Source organism: Rattus norvegicus, chromosome 18, assembly GCF_021556685.1.
Source record: "Rattus norvegicus strain SHRSP/BbbUtx chromosome 18, alternate assembly SHRSP_T2T, whole genome shotgun sequence".
NCBI classification, from domain to species: Eukaryota; Metazoa; Chordata; class Mammalia; order Rodentia; family Muridae; genus Rattus; species Rattus norvegicus.
In genome coordinates this window covers 71,612,714-71,625,068 of record NC_141551.1, presented here as the reverse complement: position 1 = coordinate 71,625,068, position 12,355 = coordinate 71,612,714, and the positions used below count along the sequence as shown (strand labels likewise).

The 12,355-nt window shown below is 43.0% G+C and overlaps 1 protein-coding gene across 1 annotated transcript in view; it reads right to left on the bottom strand.

Moving 5' to 3' along the window:
- Positions 1-12,355, bottom strand: part of Zbtb7c (zinc finger and BTB domain containing 7C) — a 323,617-nt gene that overhangs the window by 168,203 nt on the left and 143,059 nt on the right.

Sequence of the window (12,355 nt, the reverse complement as noted above, 5' to 3'; positions counted from 1 at the left end):
TACTTCATAGTTTTAAGTAATATTCACACCAACAGAAAATATTAGAAACACACATATGATGTGAAGTAGGCTTTTGTCCAACCTAAGCCTATTCCCTCTGCCTCAGAAGAAGGTGTTGTTAACTTGCGATTGGGTCCTTGAGGCATTCCTATGCTATGGCAATCCGTGGCCCTGGGTTTACCTCCATTTACCAAATGCTGACACACTGTGCACGCCTCACGTAAAGCACACTCATAATCTGTTACGCTTTGCTCTATAAGCTGACATAAGGCTGGGCTTTGGAATTGCTTTTGTGGTCATATATTCTCTGGGGGTAGAGGTGGAGCCCCTACATTAAGTAACATGGCTGACTCTCACATGCTCTGCTTGCTAACGCATTGGTCTATCCTACCTGTCAAGGGGGAGAGTTGTTCACTTGTCCTTGTTTCTGTGCCTGGAGCCTGGATTTCTCTCTCTGTCTGACTCTCAGCTTACTTACTCTCAGGTTCATATTTCTCTCCCCATCGCTGATCATTAATATCAGGGCTTTTTATAAAGTTAATGTTGCTTATTGGTTTATTAGATTTATCATTAAGCTGTGGGTCACAACTCCACAGGTAGTAGCTACCCATGAAGAACGGAGAGAAAAATGGACAACAGTTAAATGTATTCTGAATGAACAAGCGAAAGCTATTTCCAAAGCATAGGCAGAGTGAACCTGAGGTATGTCAGGCAGTGCTCTCCCATGTCGTGTGCAGCCTTGGCTCTGGGCCCATGCATGTGCACCTTGTTCTGTGCACACCACCGCATCACATGAAACCAATGAACCGCCTGAGTGCCTCAGCTCAGATTCCGGACTTGTCTGTTATGAAGTGCTCTAAGTACAACATTGCTGCTCTTATAAAAAGATAACAGCCTAGTTAGGGGAAAGGAAGACTTTCCATGTTCCTGCAGTCCTTCCTCATCAGGCAAGCATCAGATTGGGTATATATTTAGGTTGTATTGTGTTCTGTTTGATTTTAAGACTTGAAATAATATACATGCCAAGTAACATTATATGGACTGAGCAGGTTGTGCTTGTATATTAATGAACATATAGATATACGCATATAAGAATAGTTAGAGAAGGGGTTGGGGATTTAGCTCAGTGGTAGATCGCTTGCCTAGCAAGTGCAAGGCCCTAGGTTCGGTCCCCAGCTCCGAAAAAAAAAAAAAGAAAAAAAAGAATAGTTAGAGAAAAAGGCATACATTTGGAAGTGTGGGAATACAGGGTTTGGAGAGAGAAAAGGGAGGGGGTTAAATGACATAATTATACTTCAAAATGCTTTGAGTTGCTATTTGGTTTGCTGGCTTGAGACACATACACACACATACATGATCACGCACAAACACACACATACACACAATACACACACATATACACACATAGACATACATACACACATACACACACATAACACATACATACACATACACACATACATACACACAGACACACACACAGACACACATACATACACACATACACACACATACACACATACACACACATACACACATACATACACATACACACATACATACACATACACACATACATACACACAGACACACACACAGACACACATACATACACACAGACACACATACATACATACACAGACACACATACATACACATATACACACATACATACACACAGACACACATACATACATACACAGACACACATACATACACATATACACACATACATACACACAGACACACAGACACACATATACACACATACATACACACAGACACACACATACAGACACACAGACACACACACACACACACACCATTAAATGAACTTCACATTAGGGCAGAATTTCCAGCAATTTCTGAAATGGCTATAAACACAAAATGTGCCATTTTGTATGATGTACTTATGTTACGTGCATCCTGAGAATTAATAAAGGTAAAATCTAAATACTTGTTAGCTCTGAAAACTGCTGAAGGGACTCAATCCTGCAAGGTAAAGCTATAGGAATAACAGAATTGCTTTAAAATGTATCATTTATTAGTAGTATATCTACTTTCCAGTCTTACATATCTGAAGCAATATAATAAATATTTTCTTGGGCCAAAAGAGTTTGCAAGTCAAAAAAAAATTTAAGAAGTCTTGGCTATATATATATGATTAACCGTTTGCTTACCAACATCCCCACTCCTCATTCCTCACAGCCCCTTTTGCTTCCCTGTGCAATGAGTCTCCTCACTGATAGTCCTTTGATGACAATCTTCCAATGTGAATTCTCTCAGATGTTGTTGTCCAACTTCATATGTATTCACATAAAATTCCAAAATGGAATCCCACCAGCATTTTGAAGATGTCCTCTGGCTGCCACGGTTGCTGTGAAGAATCCAACTCTGTCCAGTTCTATTTTATTTATGTTACTGTCCTTTCCTTCTTGGCTGGCTTAAGAGCTTTCTATTGGAGATATTGTAAAAGTTTGCTCTCAAGGCTTGACGTTGTTGTGGTTTGGTTTGGTTTTGGTAAGGAACAGGACTTTATGCCATGAGCTTCTCTAAAGGTTTGTTTGTGAGCGTAGGGAAAGCCACCAATTTCAAACTGAATTTAGTAATGTTTGCCTCGCAAGTTTTACAGTTTATCTTCTTGGTCTTCGTGGTAGTCCTCTAATCAGGGAACGTAGATTTTTGATGGATCGTGGGACATCCTAAGTCATTCTCTCATTAAAGCTAACCTGGTGGCTCACTCTGGTTTCCTCTCCTAACGTGCTAGCCCCCCCCCCCCTTCAGCCTTTGGTAACGGCTAGCTTGTCTTGTATTTTCTCAATTTTCCTTTCTCTGAGCTACGCTTCTTTTCTGAATGAAATGGGACTGAACAACCAAGCAGTTGATGTCTATGCTTCCCACCTCTCTCACCCAATCCCCGACCTACAGCCAAGTGTACCAGGCGTCTGGTGGAAAATGGCTCTGGTTAAGTTAATCCATACTCTGCTGTGAGACCAGTGCCAACTCCTGCGTGCTGCTTAAACTCACAGATGAATACCTACTGACACAAATTTGAACCAGACCTTTGCCTACGAGCAGGGTTTCCTAAATCTTTGTTCTGCAGGTGTCAGGGACCTCAGGGAAATAAAGTGAGAGCTCAAGAAGCCAGCAGAGGCACCACCTAAACTCCTTTCTAGCCTCAAGAGAACATAACTTCAGGATTTTGTTTGACTCGAAGGAAGACTTCAAAGAAGAAATAATCACGGTTGGGTTGAGCCTCAGAACGTAGAGACGAGCATTACGTGGTGGGAGGAGTCACCTGCAAGACTTCCACAGGAGACCAGGAGACCGGCTGAGTAAGAGCAGCAGGTGGTAGGAGCAAAGAATCTTAAGGTGGAATCAGACCGTGAAAAATAGACGGGTTTTTTACCTCTATCCCACCCGCAGCAATGTGCCGGCCACTCTCTGAGCCTGCTTCAGTTAGGGGAGCCAGGCATAGAAGCAAAGCCTGGGTCAGACAGCTTCAGAGAGGGGGTCTGATACAGGAGTTAGATGTGAAAGTATTGGGACCGAACAACCAAGCAGTCACTTACTAAGACCATGAGGTGACACAGAAGGGGACCCCAGCCAAGGATGGAGAAGAACAGAATAGGGGATGTTTCTGGGAGTTCAGGGGATGAAACCGTTGCCTCAGCAAGAACTGAAGGTTTGGAATAGGCACAGCCAGAAATGATGCTCCAAGAAAAGAGATTCCGTATCCCCAATGCTGTGAGTCTAAGGATCCCTCCTGTCGTCAGGCAAGAACCCCAACCCACAGTCCCCCCCCCCCCCCAGAAAGAGGTAAGGACACCAACCCACCTACAAAACTTTCAACCCAAAATGTATCCTTTCTACATGAAAGGGACAGGGGATGGAGCAGAGACTGAGGGAAAGACCAAACAATAACTAACCCAACATGGGACCCACACCATGGTCAAGCACCAATCCCTGACACTATGAATGATACCCTGTTATATTTGCAGTCAGGAGTCTAGCATGACTGTCCTCTGAGAGACTCCACCCAGCAGCTGACTGAAACAGATGCAGAGACCCACAGCCAAATGGGGGATGAAGCTTGGGGTCTCTTATGGAAGAATTGGGGGGGGGATTGTGGCCTCTGAGGAGATAAAAACTCAATTAGAAACAACTAACCTAGACCCTTCGGATTCTCAGAGTCTGAACCAACAACCTAAGAACACATACAGGCTGGACCTGGATCTCACCACACGTATGTAGCAGACGGGCAGCTTAGTCTTCACGTGGGGCTCAAACAACTGGAATGGGAGCCATCCCAAAAGCTGTCTGTGGGATATATTCCGCTAGCTGGGCTGCCCTGCCTGGCCTCAGTGGGAGAGGATGCACCTACACTCATAGAGACTTGATGTTCCAGGGTACAGGGATTCCAAGAGGGGGCTCACACTTCCCAGAGGAGGAGGGGAGGGTGACGCAGGAAAGAATTGTGGAAGGGAGTGACCAGGGTGGGGCAGTGAGTGGGATGTAAAGTGAATGTAAAGAGAAGAAGAAGAAGAAGAAGAAGAAGAAGAAGAAGAAGAAGAAGAAGAAGAAGAAGGAGAAGGAGAAGGAGAAGGAGAAGGAGAAGGAGAAGGAGAAGGAGAAGGAGAAGGAGAAGGAGAAGGAGAAGGAGGAGAAGGAGAAGGAGAAGGAGGAGAAGGAGAAGGAGAAGGAGAAGGAGAAGGAGAAGGAGAAGGAGAAGGAGAAGGAGAAGGAGAAGGAGAAGAAGAAGTGGAGGAGGAGGAGGAGGAGGAGGAGGAGGAGGAGGAGGAGGAGGAGGAGGAGGAGGAGGAAGAGGAGGAGAAAAGAGAAACTACAACGTCTCCTATTTCAAGTTCCCTGTAATCTGTTAGGATTTTCCATTGGCTAAATTTAGCCAAAATTCAGTTGGTAAACTGAGCAAAGGAATTTGATGTCACCACGAGTCATTCCGATTACAATTAAGCAACAGAACGAGGAGGCCCTACGCAAGATGACCGCTGGACCCGCAGAACACTTCAGAGATGGAGAACTGAGATTTCAAACCAGAGAGGCTAGAGAAATCGAGGAGGCCAGCGCATGTCCAAACAGATGATGGATGTGAGAAAAGATAGGTGGTCTCAACACCAAGGAAATGAGAGCCGAAAGTAGGCTGAGCGCATGAAAACAGCAAACAGAGAAGGCCCTGTCAGCGACAGTGCTGACAGGTAGAGCTGCACAGACTGTAAAGTGGATACATTTGGTTAGAACCAGTTTAAGGTTGTCTAGAGAGAAGCCAGGCATATTTTGTGGTTTGGACATGGAATGTTCTCAAATGCTCACGTGTGGCAGGTTTGGCTCCTAGCTGGTGGAGGGATAGAGAAGTGACTGGATCAGAGGCGACATCAACGGCTTGCTGCACGGATGGTTCATAGCCCAACAGGCCACATTAGTAGGCGGGGTGTGGTTGGAGAAGGCAGGACGCTGGGGGTAGATCCTCTGCCTTCTACTTCCTGGCCACTTAAGAGTGAGCTTTGTTGTGCCATTCTCTTTGCTACAATGTTTAGCTTCAGCTCAGACTCCAAATAATAGGGTCAAGAAACCAAGCTTGAAGCCTCTGAAACCATGGGAGTGAAAACCCCACCCTTCTCCTTTAAGCGGATTATCTCTGTGATTTTACCAGAGTGAGAGAAATATTGACAGACTCGTGTATGGACATGTAGCACGTGCACATGGAAACCAGGAGACACGCTCAGATTTGCAGTGCCTTGACTGATTTTCCCCAATCTGGAAAGAGCTGCTCACCAGTAAGGTTTTTTTGTTTGTTTATTTGTTTTGTTTTTTTTTGTTTGTTGTTTTGTTTTGTTTAACTTTTCTCACATAGTCACACAATGGAATAAGTAATGAAAATGGACTAAAAACGCACACAACCACATGGGTGATTCTCACAAACACAGGACCTAAAGGAACACATATAAAATATAATTCTATTTTAGCAGGTTCACAACAAGGTAAATGTATGTGATAAAGATGAAAGTTGATTAAAATAAAGTGAGAAGTGTGTTACCATACAAATAAGGTTGGTGGCTGTTACCCTGGAGAGGGAGAGCATTCTGGAAGGTCTAATAATGTTCATTTTATTAAAGGCTACTTGAGTATTTATATTAAACTGAGTGTATCATTATAATTCTCTTAATTTTTCTTTTTATAATTTTTAAGCCAGCATACAAAATAATGGTTTACCATAAGCCATTTTATACATACATATAGGCCATTATACTCATTATTCTGTCCCTGCCCCATATGTGCTTTTCGATATGGAATGTGCTTAAGAGAAAAAAAAAACAATAGTTAAATAACAGAGGGAAAGAAAAGGCATGTCAGGTATGTGTTTCTGAGACTACAGGAGGATGTAGTCCATCAGAATACATATAAAGAATACATCAGAATACATATAAGAAAGGAACATATAAGTGCCAGGAAACCAGAGATGGTGATACAGCTGGGAGGAGGGAATCCTTGGGATGAGGGCAAAAGATGACCCCAGGCTGACAGCTGCCTGTCACATCCATCAGACAAGAATGGAATATGGCTGAAATTCACACATTGCCCCGTATGTCTGAAAGGACTAAGAAAGTACTTATTTAGTTACGGTTATGTTAGAACTGAATTAATGATAAATATACAGGGGGAAAAAAAACCTCCACAGAAACCAAAGCAAAACAACAACTTAGAAACAAAAGGCAATTATTAATTTTAGAAACAAAAACTTACACATGAAGGTTTTCAAGCTGCCGGGCAAGGGATGAATGATGCCTAGTGATACAAACAGACACTCACCATCCTGCCTGGACTCTGGTCCAGAGATACAAATGCTCACCACCCAGCCCTGACCTGGATACAAAGTTGGGATATGGGGGATGTGTGTCTCTCATCTAGCTCTAGGGAGGGAGAGTTAAACCACCATCTTCTACAAGAGACAGTCAATAGGCAGCCACGCCTGGGGTAGGAAATGAGAATAGGAGGAAAGGTATGTTTTCAGAGATAACGAAATTGACAGTAAGATGGGGAAAAAGCTAGAAATGGGATACGGTGTAAGGTGGGGAGATTGCTGTTTTTCATTGAGTTTATTAAGCAATGCGATCCCTTGAACTATGGACGTACAGTCCCTTTGGAAACAAAAACTAGAGCTGGGGATGGAGCTTTGGAGGTTCAACGACTGCTCTGAAGGTGAAAGTTCTAGGTTTGATCTCTAGCACCACAAAAATAAGTAAGCAGTTAAAAAAATGTCGGTCTTTAGGAAAAACCGAACAGAGAGCCGCGGTGGAGGGGCGGGGCTGGGCAGGGCGGGGTGGGCGGGGCTAGGCTGGGCTGGGCGGGGCTGACACCGAGTACAAACTATAAAGGATACTGAGCCAGTGAGCTGGCTAGCAGGTATGGGCACTTGGCCCTATGTTATAACCTACATTTGATACCTGGGGCCCACATTATAGAAGGAGAGAACCAACTTCTGCAAGTTGTTCTCTGTCCTCCACAAGTGTGCTGTGAATTATCGCTCCCCCCACCCCAGCCCCAACCCCCTCTGAACAAAAGAAATAATACATTAAAACTATACCAGGACAAAATAGCTTTACACTGGGGCGACAGGTGAAGATGGGAGTTTCTACTATTATGATATACTACACTACATTCAGATGCTAGCAGGGAAAAGCATCTTATAATTTTACTGCATACTTAAGAGGTATTTTATAGACTTCAACTATTGTTCCCAATAAAACTTTAAGAAGTAGAATTAAAGGAACCTTCATTAATATCATAAAGCATCCAACTTTAAGTTAGTAATAATTGCTCTAAATTCAGAACACATAAAGATGCCTACTATTATCACTGTTATTGAAATTATTAATAAAGATGTAATTATTTTACATTTTCTTGAATGCTCTTGTCAAAACATTAAAGACTGGCAGAAGGGGAATAGATACTGACAAAGAAAAGGCAGAATTATCTCTTGCATGTGACAGGATTACACCCCTAGAAAATGATTTTACTATAAAACGATCTATTGATCTAGTTAGATGGCGAAGCAGATCACACCTTCCGAGGCCCTGTCAGTCTCCTCAGATTAAATCCCATGCCCCTGGTCTCCCATCCCCAGACAAATGGTCCCCTGACTCATGCCCTCAGTCCAGTCCCAGAGATTTCCTCATCCCCCGTCTCAGCCCCATGTTCTCAAGTCACCTCCGTTAGTGTCCTGTGTCTGTGACACCTTTCAAGGGAGGCCATCCTGTCCTTCCTCACCAACACTGCTTTGTGAGTGACCTTTCCTGAGGACTAAATCATTCCCTAGCACCTGCTCCTGCTTCATTTTTCCCTGTAGGATTTCTTGCTGACATCTTAGTTATGTTTTTGCTTGTTATTTATTTTCTCATTAGCATATAATATCCAAGAAGATTCTGTCCTTGGGGTCTGGAGGGAAATCTGCCCACAAAATGACACGTGATGACGGAATGATGGCAGGCATGTTACACACTCCAAAGCTCCAAGGCGAACCACTGTCTCTCTTTTTATTTAAAAAAAAAGTTTTTAGTATTTGCAGATTAATGATTTAATGATCCCTACACATGGCAAAGTAAAGTTTCCCCAAGACCCAAGAAAGGATGGCAAACTAAACATCTGGGCCAACGGGACAAAAATGATTGATATTTATGATCTATGAAGAGACTATTTACATTCATAAGGAAAAAATCAGAACTATATTAGATACAGATATCGCATGATAAACTATATATAACGTAAGTAAGCATATGGCGAAACGGTAACCACTACAAGTCAACAAAGGAGTGCAGAGGACAGCAAATTCGACACAACTTTATTAGATTAGGAAGAAACGCTCTTGCTAACTGCTGCTGAAGTCGAAATAAAGCCAGCAGATACATTCCAGAGTGATGACACTGTATTAAACAATATTTTCTTTAGAAAGCGATTCGGCAACACAGAAAGGAGTCATATACATGTCTGTGTTCTAGTAATTCCTCTATTAAGAATTATTCCTATGGAAATTCAACAGCAGCCAGATCCTATTTACAGGAAGATGCTCACTGCAGTATTATCTATAAAAGCCCCAAACTGAAAACATATAAATGGCCAACATTAAGGGGAATGGCTTAATAAATTACACTACCCTCTGCACAATGGAATATTATGTGGTCATTAAAATGATAATTATGCAGAAACATGAAAAATGTTTATGATCCGCTGGCCATTGAAAACAAGCCAAATGCAAGACAGCAGATTTGCACCTTGGACTAAATCCGTAGCCTGTATAGACGTATAGGAGAGACAATACATTAAAATCATGTAACTGGATTGGGAAAAGAGTGGTTTTTGTCGGTGACATAGTTTTAAATGCTTTCTTTAAGTTTTCACCCAGAAAGGAGCTCCCACACTTCTTGTGGGGTCGGCTCTGAATGGCTCTTCTGGTATGGAACTAACTGCACAAGCTCCCTTTGAGACTCGTCCTGGTGAAACCCAAATTATTCTTGCTCTTCTCGGCACTGCAGTGTGGGGCTGTCTCTTCTTAACCACTGCTCCGAATTCTTCCTCTGATGAGTGAGGTCTTAGCGAAAAGACTTGGAGATGCTGAACAGGCTAGAGCTCAGAGGGTCTAAAGCCAGCCCCTCCCCTACTGGCTGAGTTCACGCCTGTGCCTGCTTTTCATCTACAGAGTTCAAAGGTGGAGAGGGTGCCCTTAGTCCAGACCAGTCCAGAACCAGATCTGGAAATCTACCTGCAATGTGAAGCTACCACCCCTAGCGACAAAGTCACAGCCCTATTGGATTTTCTAGGAAGCCCAAGACGGAGCCCAGAGCTTCCAATCACACCGTAGGTGGGTACCATCTTCCAGAAGTCTTCCTCCTTCTGTTCTACTTCGGAAAGACCTTGGACCTACCCTATGACTTCCTGGGGGACCTTTCTGCAATTAATCAGTCCAACGTTCTTACAAATGGTCCCAAGAGACCAAACTAAAAACCAACATGGAGATGCTTCAGTTCTGCATAAACAAACTCCAGAGTCTGACCTGCCTATATAGAAGAAGTCAAATCACCCACCTAGAGGCCAATAAAGCTACCTCAGTTCCTACATGAAAGGGGTTAATTTTAACCTTTGAGTTATTTTCTAATTGTCTGTCTCCCTATCTCCACCAAACAAGGAAAGAAAGCTTGGGACACCCGATCTGCTTTTTGTTTTGTGAACTCTCATCTTTAACCCTTCTTAGTTTATAAAGCCAACTTCTCTTGGCTCATTGGAACTATTACTCTATGCCAAGGAACAAAGTGTTGTCATAGTCTAGAATAGAATATAAGGCCAATTAAGATCTTTTAAACTGTTGTAATCTACTTCATTTGACATGGCTACATCCTAGCTCTAAGGTCTTGAACAATGCTCCAGTTGGCTTTAACTGTCAACTTGACACAGTCTAGAGCCAAATGAAGAGGGAGTCTCATATGACCAATTGCCTGGATCAGATTGGCTTGCAGGAATGTCTGTGGGAGATTGTCTTAATTGCTTTAATTGATCTATCATGGGCAGCACAATTCCTTGTAGAAGTGATCCTGAGGGGTCTACAAAATCCAGATAAATATGTGCCAACAAGACAGCCAGCTAGTAAGCAGAACCCCTCATGGTCCATGCTGCGGACTTCTCAGCTGCGAAGTTAATTCCTTGGTAATACTACGTTGGCCTGCATTGACTTCCTTCAGAGATGAACTGTGACTTGAAAGTGTAAGCCCAATAAATTCCTTGCTCTCTTAAGTGGCATTTTGGTCATGGCTTTTGTCACAGCCACAGAAAGGAAATTACTTTCCTGTGAAGGGGGGCTAGTAAAACCCCTACCTCAGAGAACTATGTGAAAACTAAAGGAGTTTCTAGCTGTCAGCAAAAAGCATGGTGCCTGCTCTATAACAAACACTGCGCTAGTTACAATGTTGCTGTCTGTGGCTTCTACTCTGCCCTCTGGCTTGAACACATGGTTGATAAGGCAACCGTCCCCAACCTGGGGCACTGTATCTCTGCAATGATGTAATTCCCAACTTCCTTCTGGGAAGAGATTAGTGTTGATAAATGCGTGAGCAATTTTCTGATAAACTTTAATAAGATTAAGACCTCTTCTGGGAAGCACCCAGTTACCCACCCACTCAGCTGACTGCCAGCGAGGAGGAGCTAATGACTTTGAAACAAACCTGGGTTTGAAGGCAGTGTAACGGTGATTATCTAATCAGACTGTTTCTCTGTATAATTTTTCTATGGAGACAACCTCTGGATCTGCCCCCTTATGCTTCTTTTCTTGGGACCTGCTTGAATTAAAACCTTGATGTAGTCTGAAGAATAAAGTGTGTATAGCATTTATTCATATTCCTTTCCTATTCTCATGTTAGGGGAGGGATCTAGAATTTTGCAGGGAGAGATCACATATGTGTCTTTATTCACATTTTAATTCAGAACTTAACATTACTACTGATACATAAAATGTTCATTAAAGTGAAAACGTTATGAAGGGAATAAGAGGAAACTTTAAAAGCAGCTGAGGGACTGAGAAGAGGGTCTGTGAGTAAGGATGACACTGAGTGTGGTAAGTTCATTGTCAACTGGACGGTGGTCATCCGGGAGGGAGGAACCTCATGGGACAAAATGTCTCTATGGGATTAGCTGGTAGGCAAGCTGTGGGGCATTTCCTTAATAAATAATTGACATGTTGGTCATATTGCTATGGGGGGGCACTTCCCGTTAACAGGCGACCCTAGATAAGAAAACAGGCTGAGAGAATCAGTGGTAGCAAGCCAGTAAGCAGTGTTCCTGTATTGTCTCTGCTTCAGTTCCTGCCTTCATGAATCTGTCTTGAGTTCCTATACCGACTCCCCTCCATGATAGACTGAAATCTGTATGCTAAAATAAACCCTTTCTTTCCCAAGTTACTTTTAGTCATGGCCTTTATCATGACAACAAAAAACAAACAAACAAACAAACAAACAAACGAAGACACTGTGGAAACACGAAGAGTGAGTTCATTCATATCCCCAGCATCCATGTAAAAGGTGGGCACGGCCATGTGTGCCTGTAACCTCAGCAGTGGACCCCATGAGTTTGCTGGCCAGGCAGCCTAACCAGGATGGTGAATTTCAGATTCAATGAGAGGCTCGCCTCAAGGGAATAAGATAAAGGTGATAGAAGAAGATAACCAATGTCCACTGGCTTCTGCATGTACACATGTGTGCACACACATGAATATACCATACCATATTACACACGCACGCTACTGAAAACAACACTTACTTTTAGCCAGGCAGATTGGGAGGGTGAACAGTAGAGC